This window comes from Alexandromys fortis, unplaced genomic scaffold (assembly GCF_014885135.2).
Source record: "Alexandromys fortis isolate MF-2015 unplaced genomic scaffold, M_Fortis_MF-2015_v1.1 scaffold_79, whole genome shotgun sequence".
In the NCBI taxonomy this organism is placed as follows: domain Eukaryota; kingdom Metazoa; phylum Chordata; class Mammalia; order Rodentia; family Cricetidae; genus Alexandromys; species Alexandromys fortis.
The window spans coordinates 3,742,783-3,755,675 of record NW_026067964.1 but is presented as its reverse complement, the minus strand read 5'-3'; the positions used below and the strand labels follow the sequence as shown (position 1 = coordinate 3,755,675).

The window sequence follows — 12,893 nt, the reverse complement described above, 5'->3', positions numbered from 1 at the left end:
ATCTTCTTCCTGTTTGTCTCCTCATCTCTTACCATAAACAACTTCCTCCAAATGGCTGGGCAGAGCAGTCATCCTCAGAGCTTCCATTCACTCCCAGAGTTCATGTATCAAGTCCCAGAGGAGAGCAGTTTGTCCTACTTAGATCATGTCTCACATCTGGACTGGAGACAGACAGGGCAGCATTCTCACCAGCCAGGGACACAACACCTGCCTTCCCTGGGACAGGGGAGAAAAGGGTGCAGTGGAGTAGCCTGGTGCTAGCCCCATGCTAAGGGTTCCCCACAATAAAGGATCCTGGAGCTAGAAGGGAGATAAGCAACCCACTGAACTAAACAACAGTCTATTCTGCTTTTCAAAATTAGTTAAATTTTTAATTAGCAGGTAATATTTCACTAAGAAGGTAGTCTTCAATAGTCGCTGTTTCTGAGCGCAACTCTGGTTTTAAAGATGGCAGAGAGCACCCTACTGACAGGCATAGCTCACGAAGTGACTTTACTTTTCCTCAGTTGCTGCCACTTGAACTCATTTTTGGTGTCACTGATCAACTCAAAATTGCAATTAGCATATTCTCTTCCTTTCCTGTTTTCAAAGGACAATTTCCCTAGATTTATAACACAATTTTAATTTGACAAGTTACCTATAAGTCTGTGTTTCCTCCTGGTCCCCTGTTCACACACAGGCACCAAGCAGGGCAGAGCAGTCTTCTCTGGGGATCAGTTAGACTTGAGCACTGGAAGCCTTTCAGTCTCCAGAACTGTAAGCTCTGCGCATAATGCAGCCTTAACAGCTGATTACAGGAGAAGAAAACTAGACACCAGGGCATACACACTTATTCTCAGTTTAATCAGGACTTCTAGTGGCAAACAACAAAATCAACTTTGGCTGGCCACAACAAAATAAAGTCTAGCAGGAGCTCACAGATGCTCTGAAAAGACTTGAGCACCAGACACGGATGCTGAGCAGTCAGGAAGAATCCCGAATTACTCCTTGGGATGCACTACAGCTAATGGACCTGCTGATAATTTTACCATCTGAACCAGGACTTGCACAAATGCTACAACTCACACAGAGGTGCTCGGGATCGGATACCAAAGACTACCTCTGATACTCCTACAGAGCCCAACACGCCAGATCACAAACTCTCTGTCCTCTCGTCTCCCCTTGCCCACTTCTGAATCAAAGGCACATACAAGTATCCCATGACCCTGCTGCAAGGAAGGCCAGGAAAGCAAGTCTCCCCCTGCAGGCTGAGAAAGCATGAAGCATGAATGGAGGTTCTCTAAGCACTAGACTATTAAAGGACGCTGGGCATCGGAAATGTCCACAGTAAAAATGCCCACAATAAGCCCTACTTATTAGAGACTTTCCTCTGCTAATCATTCCTCTGTCTTTTACTCCCAACAGACACTCAGAAGACCAACTGCAGCGTGGAAGTGACAGTGTCTGCAAACACTGCAGCACACGCTACTGCATGAGAAATGTATCAACACCAGAACAGAGCAACCTGTGAATTGCTCGTATTTCTTTCCATCTCTAAGTCAGTAAGAACTCTGATTTTAGACAATAAGGGTATTATATGAGAAACAATATTACACAAAGCATTCCCCTGGGCCAAAATCAAGCATCTTAAAATTCCAAAAACATTGTATCTTGAATATCAGATTAATATCTTAATTTTTTTAGCAGCTGGGCTAATCTGGTTGCTTTTATTTCAAAAATAATTGTGTCATTTTGCAACTACTCCTAGATACACAAACAAGTATAATCATAAGAACTTTCAATATGATATCTATTCTTTTATATAAATGGTAAGATTTTACTGCAGTCTTCTAGGATACATATGTATTTCTATGTATATGTTGGCAGAATGAATAATAAAAATTCTTTCTTTATTCTATCAGTAGCAGCAATAAAAAAGTATACACATCTTTGAACCGATTTAAGTTCACAAAACTGCAATCCTATGACCCTTTTGTTAAATTTGTTAAATTTGTTAAATTATTAATTGTTAAATTAAAATATTTTCTTTGTAGAATTGCTGCATTGTTTTTCCTTACATACCTGTTCCGTGTCCTTACAGGCTCGAGTCATACTGCCACCTGGTGTGGCTGAAGCAAACTTCCTTCTACTCTAAGGCCACCGGAGAAGTGACAACTTACTGATCCCATGTTGCTGAGTCATTGTAGAGGAAATCACAGGGCTCCTTAAAAAGAAGAGAGGGGTTTTGATCCCCTGAAAACACAAATCATTTTGTAAGGAAGGGAAAGCCTTAAGCATCTGGCATTTTTAATTCAGCAAATGTGTAGGGCTCACCCACTAGTGATACTACAGGTGACAAAATAGGGGTTGAGAAAATCAAGGCAAGAAGAATAGAGCATTGTGGGCCAGACCAGACTGCTGGGAGGATAAGCACGAACAGCAGCATGGGGGTGAGGAGTGAGGGGGACAAAGAACACGGTGACAGTAGTGTCCTCCAGAAATTATCTGACCACTGGAGCCTGCCAACACCAGGAGGTACAACCATCTCAGCCTTGAGTCTGTAGGTACCTGGAGGAACGATCACCAAAGGTTCTCCTCTGCCCACACCTGAAGGAGTGATCAATTGAGCCACAGCCTCCAAATATACCAATGGAAGGAAAAGGGACACCCTGAAACATAGACTCTACCTATTCCGATTGTAGGAAGAGATGGGTAGACAACAGGGTAGGAATACAATCAACAATATGAAGAGCAATACGGCACCAACAGAAACTAGTGAATCCACAAGAGCAACACCTGAACATCCAATGCAGATGATGCAGAAGAAAACAACCTTAAAAATAACTTCATGAAGATGATTGAGGCCCTTAAAGAGGAAATGAAAAATTCACTTAAAGAAATAGAGAAAAAGACAACCAAAAATGGAAGAAATCAATAAATCCCTTTAAAAAACCAAGAGAAAGCAACGAAACGGGTGAATTAAATGGTTCAAGACTTGAAAACTGAAATAGAGGCAATAAAAAAACACACAAACCAAGTGAAATCTGGAAATGAAAAGTCTGGGTAAGTGATCAAGAACTACAGAAGCAAGCATAAACAACAGAATACAAGAGATGGAAGATAGAAACTCAGGCACTGAAGATACAATAGAGGAAATAGATTCATAGGTCAAAGAAAATGTTAAATTCAACAAATTCTTAACAAAAAATATCTAGGAAATCTGGGACACCATGAAAAGACCAAACCTAAGAATAATAGTAATTGAAGAAGGAGAATAACTACAGGTAAAAGGCACAGAAATTATATTCAACAAAATCATAGAAGAAAACTTTCCCAACCTAAAGAAGGACATACCTATGAAAATACAAGAAGCTTACAGAACACCAAATAAACTGGACCAAAAAGAAAGTTCCCTTGCCACATAATAATCAACACACTAAACATATAGAATAAAAAAGAATATTAAGAGCTGCAAAAGGAAAAGGTCAAGTAACATATAAAGGCAGATCTATCAGAATTACACACAGTTTCTCAAGAGAAACAATGAAAGCCAGAAGGTCTTGGTCAGGTATTATGCAGACACTAAGAGACCACAGAAGTCAGCCCAGACTAATATCCAGCAAAGCTTTTAAGCAACATAGACAGAGAAAATAAAATATTCCATGACAAAGGCAGGTTTAATCAATACCTACCCACAAATCCAGCCCTACAGAAAATACTAGGAGGAAAACTACAACCCAAGGAAGTTAACTACACCCACAAAAACATATGCAATAAGTAATACCACACCAGCAAATCCCAAAGAAGAGAAACACACACATAACACCACTAACGACAACAAAAACAAAAATAACAGGAACTAGCAATCACTGGTCATTAATATCCCTTAATATCAATGGACTCGGTTCACCTATAAAAAGACACGGGCTAACAGACTAAATACAAAGCAATCTACAGATTCAATGCAATACCCAGCAAAATTCTTCACAGACCTCAAAAGAACAAAACTCAACTTCGAATGGAAAAACAAAAAGGGCAGAATAGCCAAAACAATATTGTACAATAAGGAACTTCTGGAGGCATCACCATCCCTGACTTCAAACTCCATTACAGAGATGCAATAATAAAAACAACTTGGTATTGGCATAAAAACAGACAGGAGGGGGGCTGGAGAGATGGCTCAGAGGTTAAGAGCATTGCCTGCTCTTCCAAAGGTCCTGAGTTCAATTTCCAGCAACCACATGGTGGCTCACAACCATCTGTAATGAGGTCTGGTGCCCTCTTCTGGCCTTCAGGCACAAGGCAGGAAGAATATTGTATACATGATAAATAAATAAGTAAATAAATAAATAAATATTTAAAAAAAAAAGACAGGAGGACCTACGGAATCAAATCAAAAACTCAGATATCTATCAACCCACACAACTACGAACACCTGATTTTTGAGAAAGAAGCTAAAGTTATGAAATGGAAAAAAAGAGAGCACCTTCAACAAATGGTGCTGGCATAACTAGATATCGACATGTAGAAGAATGCAAATAGACCCATATCTATCACCATGCACAAAACTCAAGTTCATATGGATCAAAGACCTCAACATAAAACCAACCATACTGAACCTTATAGAAGGGAAAGTGGGAAGTACACTTGAATGCATTGGCACAGGAGACCACTTCCTAAATATAACCCCAGTAGCACAGACACTGAGAGAAACAATTAATAAATGGAACTCCTGAAACTGAAAAGCTTCTGTAAAGCAAAGGGCACAGTTAACAAGACAAAACCACATCCTACAGAACGTGAAAACATCTTCACCAACCCCATATCAAACAGAGGACTGATCTTCAAAATGTACAAAGAACTTAAGAAACTAGAAATCAAAAGAACAAATAAACCAATAAAAAAAATGGGGTACAGACCTAAACAGAGAACTCTCAACAGAGGAATCTCAAATGACCAAAAGACATTTAATGAAATGCTCAACATCCTTAGCCATCAGGAAAATGCAAATCAAAACAACTCTGAGATTCCATCTTACACCTATCAGAATAGTTAAGCTCAAAAACACTGATGACAGCTTATGCTGGAGAGGATGTGAAGCAAGGGAACACGTCTCCATTGCTGGTGGGAGTGCAAACTTGTACTGCCACTTTGGAAATCAATATGGTGATTTGTAGAAAATTGGGAGTCAAGCTGCCTCAAGACTCAGGAATACTTCTCTTAGGCATGTACCCAAAGGATGCTCAATCATACCACAAGGACACTTGCTAAACTATGTTCAGAGCAGTTTAATTCGTAATAACCAGACATGGAAACAACGTAGATGCCCCCTCAACTGAAGAATAAATAAAGAAAATGTGGTACGTTTACACAATGGAGTATTATTATTCAGCTGTTAAAAACAATGACATCAGGAAATTTGAAGGCAAATGTATGGAACTAGAAAAAAAAATCCTGATTGAGGTAACCCAGGTTCAAAAAGACAAACATGATATGTACTCACTCATAAATGGATGTTATCTTTAAAGGATAACCATGCTACAAACCACAAACCCAGAGAGGCTAGGTAAGAACAGCCCAAGGTGGGATACATGAATCTTCCTGGGAAGCAGAAATTGAAGAGATCTCCTGTGTGAACTCAGGGTGGGTGGGGATGGAAACTTGAGGGATGGGGGAGGATGGGGAGAGTACTGGAAAGAGGGACACATTTCAGGGATAGGTAGAAACCTGAAGCAAGGGAAACTCCCACGAATCTACAAGGATGACTCCTAGCAATAGCAGACATGTAGCCTGAACTGGCCACCTCCTAAGATCAGATTGGTGATTACCCCAAATGTCATCAGAGCGCTTTCATCCAGTAACTGAAGAATAGAGATACAGAGACCCACAACCAAACATTAGGCAGAGCTTGGGGAGTACTGCTGAAGAGAGGGAGGAAGTATTGTAGGAGCCAGAGGGACTTCATAAGAAACCCCACAGAGACAACTGACCTGGCTCATAGGAATCAAAGTCTGAACCAACAACCATAGAACTGACCTAGGCCTTCTACACATACGTGACAGTTGTATAGTTTAGTCTACTCATGGGACTCCTAACAATGGGAGCTGTACTTGTCCCTAATGCTTTGGCTGGCTCTTGGGAACCTATTCCTCATACTGAATTGCCTGGCCCAGCCTTAATACAAGGGAAGGTGCTTAGTCTTACTGCAACTTGATATGCCATGCTTTGTTGATACTCAGGAGCCCTGCCCTTTTCTGAAAAGAAACAGAGGAGGAGTGGATTGTGGCGGGGGGGGGGGGGGGGAAGACAAGGGAGAGAAGGAGGGGGGAAACTACAGTTAGGATATAAAATAAGTATTTTTTTAAATTTAGTAATTGTATGTGTTTTTTATTTTATCATTGACACAGTCACTTCTGATTAGAGTTTTATGACTAGAACAGGCAGGGTAAGACATGTAATTAATGTAACAAATTTTTGCTTTCCTTATAAAATAACTCCCAATAGCATTTGGTAAATGTTGCCGGGAACAATTTGTTCATCCTGGCCACCCAGAACCGAAATAATCATACAGAAACTGTATTATTTAAATCACTGCTTGGGCCATTAGCTCTACCTTTGTATTATGGCTTGGACCATAAGCTCTACCTTACATATTAATTTAACCTATTTCTATTAATCTGTAAATCACCATGAGGTCATGACCTTCCAGCCAAGTTTCAGCACACCTATCTCCACCAGAGGCTTCATGGCATCCCCTGACCCCGCCCTTCTTCCTCCCAGCATTCAGTTCTGTCTTCCCTGCCTACCTAAGTTCTGCCCTATCAACAGGTCAAGGCAGTTTCTTTATTCATTAATCAAGAAAAGCAATGCATAGACAGAAGAACCTCCCACACCAGGTAAAATCTTCTGTTGAGTTTTTTTCAAATCTTTTTTGTCAAGAGAGATAGGGAAAGAGCAAAATAAAAAAAAGTGGGTTTTCCACAATTTTACTAGAATAGGATTATTTGTATTTAAATATCTTGTATATTCTTACTATTAATTTATAGTTAGTATATATTACATGGTCTCCTAACCGTAAATAGCACTGGGATGAGTCAGTACTCTCCACCTCTGAGATTTCAGGGAGCTGAGGATAGTAATTACTACCAGACTTCTAAGAATTTCAGAAGCTTTTGTTATAATGTGCATGTATAGCTTAGTTCTTATACTTCCATCTATTTATAATAGATGCTTTCTTCTGATTTCTCCAGACGCATGAGCATACACACAGAATCATATGCATGTCACATACATACAAGTAAATCTTAAGAAAAATAAAGTCTGAGACTGACTGGCTCTAAAATGATGACTTAAAGGGATAAAAAGATTTGCTTGCTTTCTGATTGCAGAAATGACACGGGAGCTTTGTTCCACGTGGCCATTCAGCCTATCTTGTGAGAAAAGAGGACTGTAGAAAGCATTGCATTGAGTCTCATTTCAGGACATTGAGGATGCCAATCCATCCACATCTGGGCCTCACTCAAATGGAAGGGCAGGTGGAGAATGCAGTATAGCTAAGCAGCCATATGTGCCCCTTCAATTATTTCAGTAGGACCAGATATTGATATAGGTAGACAGGTAGACAAATAAGCAAGGGACGCATAAGTATAATGACTTTGTTTCAATTTTAGATTTCTGTACATTCTATTATTTTTCTCATCAGCAAAGATCTCATAAAGATTATACAGCTTTCTCAAATTTTAACATTTCGTGTCAAACTGGGAGACCCCAGCAGAGGCTCTTTGGTGGGGTTGGGTTTTGGAGAGTTTTGAGTGCCATGAAATAGAGAGAAGACATTAGAGGAAGAAGGGTACAGTTCAGTGACATTACAAGACAGTAATATGCAAATATGGTGGTCAGTGCTATCACCCTGACAAAATCTGGAATGTCTGGAGGGGACTGTCATGACTTCACTTACTGAGGTGGGGTGGCTCACCCATTGTGGGTGGTACCATTTCCTGACTGAGATTCTGGACTGCATCAAAGGAAAATGAGAATTGAGCCTGCATGCTCTCATTGTTCCCTTCCGAAGCATAAGGCAACCAGCTGGGCCAAGTGTCCACTGCCATGACTCTCCTGCTATGATAAATTGTGTCTTAACTGTTGTGGGAATTCTGACAGCCAATTGCATTGGGGCGGCTTGGCCCAATGGATGTGATCTTCTCTGGATGTACATGACCCGAAAACTCAAATAAAAGGTGTGGGCAGGGTGAAGTGCTCTCTCTTGGTTAAACAAGCAGGCAGTGAGCCACGGGAACAGGCGTGGCTGGCAGTTTGGTTCTCATTCCCTTTTAACGGCGGCAACGGTGATAGTGTATCTGTTGGATCCACAGTAGCGGCAGCTTCATTCTGTATTGCTAGTGTGCTTTATTGATTGGCACCTGTTAATAAATCTGACTTGGTCACAGAGTTCACTCCCTCATTACTTAACTATGAGCCAGAATGAGCCCTCTCTCCTTTACATTACTTTGTCAGAGTATTTTAATCACAACAACAAGAAAATAAATTAAGGCAATAGGGAATGTAAAGAGTGGAGGCCCAGGGAAAAAAAGAAATGAAAACAGTCCATTAAGAAACAACAGTTCAAGCGGGCCAGTGGCTCTTGCCTTTAATCCCAGCACTCGGGAGGCAGAGGCAGGCAGATCTCTGTGAGTTCGAATCCAGCCTGGTCTACAGAGTGAGTTCCAGGACAGGCTCCAAAGCTACAGAGAAACCCTGTCTCGAAAAAAGAAAATGGAGTCTCTCAAACCATGGCAGAGTCTGAAAACCACTGTCTTATACAAGACAGGGTAGAGTATGGCACAGCCTGGTCAACACAGCATGGTGTTTGTTAGCATCCTGTGAGCCATGGATGGAAAAGCACTTCAGTGTTATCAGGAAAATGTCATGGGTACAGGAAAAGATGGAAAATTGAAACTATGGGGCTGGAGAGATGGCTCAGCGGTTAAGAACACTGGGTGTTCTTCCAGAGGTCCTGAGTTCAATTTCCAGCAACCACATGGAGGTTCACAACCATATGTAATGAGATCTGGTGCCCTCTTCTGGCCCGCAGGGATATATGCAGGCAGAACATTGTATGCTTAATAAATAAATAAATCTTAAAAAAAAAAAAAAGAAAAAATGAAATCATTTTCAAAACAATCCACGTCCATATACAAGAGCTCCCAATTTAGATGTAGAGATGGGAGCTCCTTCCTCTGAACATGCCCATTCAGTGGATTAGGAGAACAGCCCACTTGCAAACTCCCAGCATATTTAACATTGAACGTTTATTTTCTTTCAAATTCTGGTGTTTAATGCTCTCTTTCTCGATACAACATGACAAGGCCGCCCCCTGTTACTCAAGCCAGACACCTGAAAGTAGTCTTTGACACTTTTCTCTCCAATGCAGTCCATCAGTTCTATCCCCAAAATATCTCCTTTTTAAAATTTTCTCTTCTTCTTCCTTCCAAGTTGTTTTTAATCACTCTTCTGAACACCGAAAAATATATCACTGAGCTCTGACATAAAATCTCCAACCCCTATTAAGCCCCCACCTCCATGTTCTTCCTGTGCAACTTGCTCCTCACTTGAACTTCCTGTATGACTGGCCTTTGTTCATCATTTTCCAGTTATAGGAGCTTTCTTACCTCAAGGCCCTTGTCATGCTCCCAGGAGCGCATCCTGTATGATAAGAACATAGACTCCACATCTGCCCTTTTAGCTATGTAATCATAACTGAAACACAGTATCCGTAAAATGGGAGTAGAATTGGGGCCTATATCTTACAGACATCCAGTGTACTGTACTATACTGTACTATACTATACCTCCCAACATACAATAAACAACATCTAAGTTTCTTAGACAAAATCAGTTATTCAGTGACTAGGTCCTACTCAGACATAGTTCCTTATTTTTCCTAACTTCAAGACAATTTATAATTAGTTATTCCCTTTTGGCTTTGGTAGTTTCATTTGATGACTGGTTTTTTTTCCCCATAAGACACTAAATTACGTTATTTTCTAGTATCTGTGGCCTACACACCACTCAATTCCTACTAGCTACAAAATTAATTACATGTACAGATGTTAAATATTTGTTGAATAAATAAATCATTGTAATGGGTTCCAGCTTCCAATTAAATTATAATGGGCTAGCTGCAGTTCAAATCTCTCTTTGCCTAGCAACCTTGACAACATAGTAATTTTAAAGTTCATAATATCCAGTTCAGGTTGGTCTCTTTCTACAATTTCACAAGAATGGGTATGACTTGCCCAGTGGTCTTCTGTGACGTTCCCTTCCCCCTGAAAAGAAGTAGCGTTGTAGGAAAGGGAGACGGCTCAGCAGGAAAGTGCTTGTCTCACAAGGATGGGACCCTCAGCTCAGCTCCCCAGCACTCACAGGAAGAGCACGATGAAGTGGGAACACACAGGCAGGATTGGGGGTGTGGTCAGTTAGCCAAGCCAAATCAGAGCCCTCCGGGTTCAAAGAGAGACCGTGTCTCAAAAAATAAGTCAGAGAGTAATTGAAGAAGATACCTGATCTTGACTACTGGCCTTCACATACAGTGGCACACACATAAATATGACGGGGGAAATGGATGGTAGCAGCAGGAACACACAAAAATGATTACAGTGTATGGGGTCACCATATAGTATTCACTGAACAGCAGTTATAAAAACCAAGTATGAATTCATATCTAGTGATAGTAATTTTTCCTTTAAAGTAAGCATGGGGGGTGGAAGCCAACATAGCTTATGCCAAAAGAAATTTCTGGTGCTCTTCTTACTTCATTATCGTAACAAATGTAAGAGCAAGTTTGGTGGTTCAGTGGGTAAAAGCACTTGCCATCAACCCTGGTGACCTGCATTCAATCCCCAGGTCACACCTGGGGGAAACAGAATAAACTCCACCCCTGTCTTCTGACCTCCACATAGGCACCACGTCCACATACATGCAATATAACTTCTAAATTTAAAAGTCTAGCTCTTGACTATACGGAAGTAGGCAAGGCTCGAGTTGTATCATTTCTGTATACAGAATAAAGGAAGGTAACAAAAGCGGGGGAGGGGGTGATCAAGCAGGTATTATTTTTCTAGATTGGGGGCCCATATCACTGAATCCTTTGCCACCTGGACTCTTATGTATCTCTAGTCAGATCTATCACCAATCGTAATGAAACAGTTGGAAATCTAGTATTTTTATATGCCTATGTGATGGCTGTTTTAATTCATTTAATCTCCCTAGGCCGTTTAATGAGGGTAGGTGATAATAAATATTTGGTACAACAGAGTTTAAATTGTAATTATGATCTGACTGTTATGGTCAATATTCCACCAGAAGGACCGGTCTTGAAGTTTAAGGCATTTAGGTCATTAAGAAACCCTAGGTTGGCAGTATTTTTAAACTCTGGTCCTCAGAATTACTTACGTTAAAAATCAGACTCCCTACCTCAACCCTGAAGAAATCAATCGAGGCTGTATTTTTTGTACTTTTAAGAGTGCAGCTGCCGAGCCAGTGATTCTGTGGCCCGCTATCTGAGAATGGAAACTAAACCTCGAGGCCTCGCGACCGGCCTGTCTTCCTCGTCGGAAACAAGCACCATGCATCTTTCACAGCATCAAAGAAATTTGTCCGCAGCGCCACCCCGTAGTCCTCAGCCACAGAGCAGCATTGAGCATGCGTGTTGTGCCGGGAACTCTGGGGTGGCCTTCCCGAGACACCGGCCCTCTACCGCTAGTAAATCTCCCACTTCCGGCTTAGGCCCCACCCACGGTCCACGAACCAATGAAATGCAGAATTGCTGAGGCTGTGAACCAATGGCCAGGGCTGTCTTTCGTCTCTGCCCGCAGTTTGAAACTGTCAAGGAGCTGCTAGGGTAGCAGGTGTTTGCTGTGGTTGCGGCGGCGTCGCTGGGGCTGCTGCGAGTGAGGAGTCGGGGTTTGGCGGAGACGGTGGGTGCCGGCGGCGGGGGCCGGCCGCTTCCACTCAGACAGGACCGGGGGCATCATCTCTGGAGGTGCAAGGAAGAGGACTCTAGCGACGCGAACTGAGCATCGCGCGTACCAGCCCAGCAGGTTCTGTTCTTTAGGGTGCGGGGTGCTAGTCAGTCGTGAGGTTGTGTTTTCCTAAGAAAGAATTGGATTTAAATGGGTCTGCATTGGAGGGTGGTGAAAGAAATATTGGAAGGGACTGGCGCTCCCCGTCCCTGCATGCAGTTAGAGGCCTTCCTGCCAGAGACACGTTGGTTCGCCCTCTAGATCTTAGGGGTTGCATTTGAACTCCTGGAGCCCGCTTTTCAGCTGAGTTGTGCCTGTGGCAAAGAGGAGCATTCAGACTATTTTGTGGTTTCTACTTAAGTTAGAAAATACTGAGACCATGATGGAATAATGCATGTCACTCGCTAAAGAAGCATCATTCTGCTGTCGTCTCTGAACCCAGAGACTGAGGAGTCTCAAGTTAATTGTCATGCCTGTTTGCAAAGAGCAGGGTAAATGGCAGATAACGTATTTTCCAAAAGCACACTCGTTTTGTGTCCACAATATATATTTAAGAAACATTTGTTTCTTAAATGTTTTGTTACTAAAGTAATCCACAACTCTCAACTCTAGTTGCCTACCAGGTCTGCAAACAAATCATAAAGTAAAATGTAATGAAAATTAAACAGAGCAAATTACCACAGTGGTTGGTTTGAAATCAGTGAAGCATTCATTCCTTGATGCAGACCATGCTTGTTTTATCTTCCCTAGGTGGCTTTAATGGAAGACAGTCACAATTGAGATTTAGTTTATTTGTCTTTTGTAAACATAGCAATACTGAATAAAAAACAGGAATTCCCCTTCCAGAGTCTGGTTGCAACCTGGCGTTCTCTTTTGTGGCTTCCCTGCATCTTCC

The 12,893-nt window shown here is 41.6% G+C and overlaps 1 protein-coding gene and 1 long non-coding RNA gene across 6 annotated transcripts in view; one reads left to right on the top strand and one right to left on the bottom strand.

Moving 5' to 3' along the window:
- Positions 1-11,627, bottom strand: part of LOC126508586 (uncharacterized) — a 31,080-nt gene extending 19,453 nt beyond the window's left edge. The window contains exons 1-2 of one of the 2 annotated variants that reach the window (XR_007593891.1): positions 11,451-11,627; positions 2,062-2,232 (exon numbers count right to left, since the gene is read on the bottom strand). This is a non-coding gene — a long non-coding RNA (uncharacterized lncRNA). The remainder of the gene's footprint in view (positions 1-2,061; positions 2,233-11,450) is intronic. The other variant, XR_007593890.1, reaches the window with a different exon arrangement.
- Positions 11,628-11,842: 215 nt separating this feature from the next.
- Positions 11,843-12,893, top strand: part of Poc5 (POC5 centriolar protein) — a 31,040-nt gene continuing 29,989 nt past the window's right edge. For 2 of the 4 annotated variants that reach the window (XM_050153841.1, XM_050153840.1), the window contains exon 1: positions 11,844-12,076. The gene's annotated coding sequence lies outside the window, so the exon portion shown is untranslated. Of the gene's footprint in view, positions 12,077-12,893 lie in introns of all 4 variants that reach the window. The other 2 variants (XM_050153843.1, XM_050153842.1) reach the window with 2 other exon arrangements.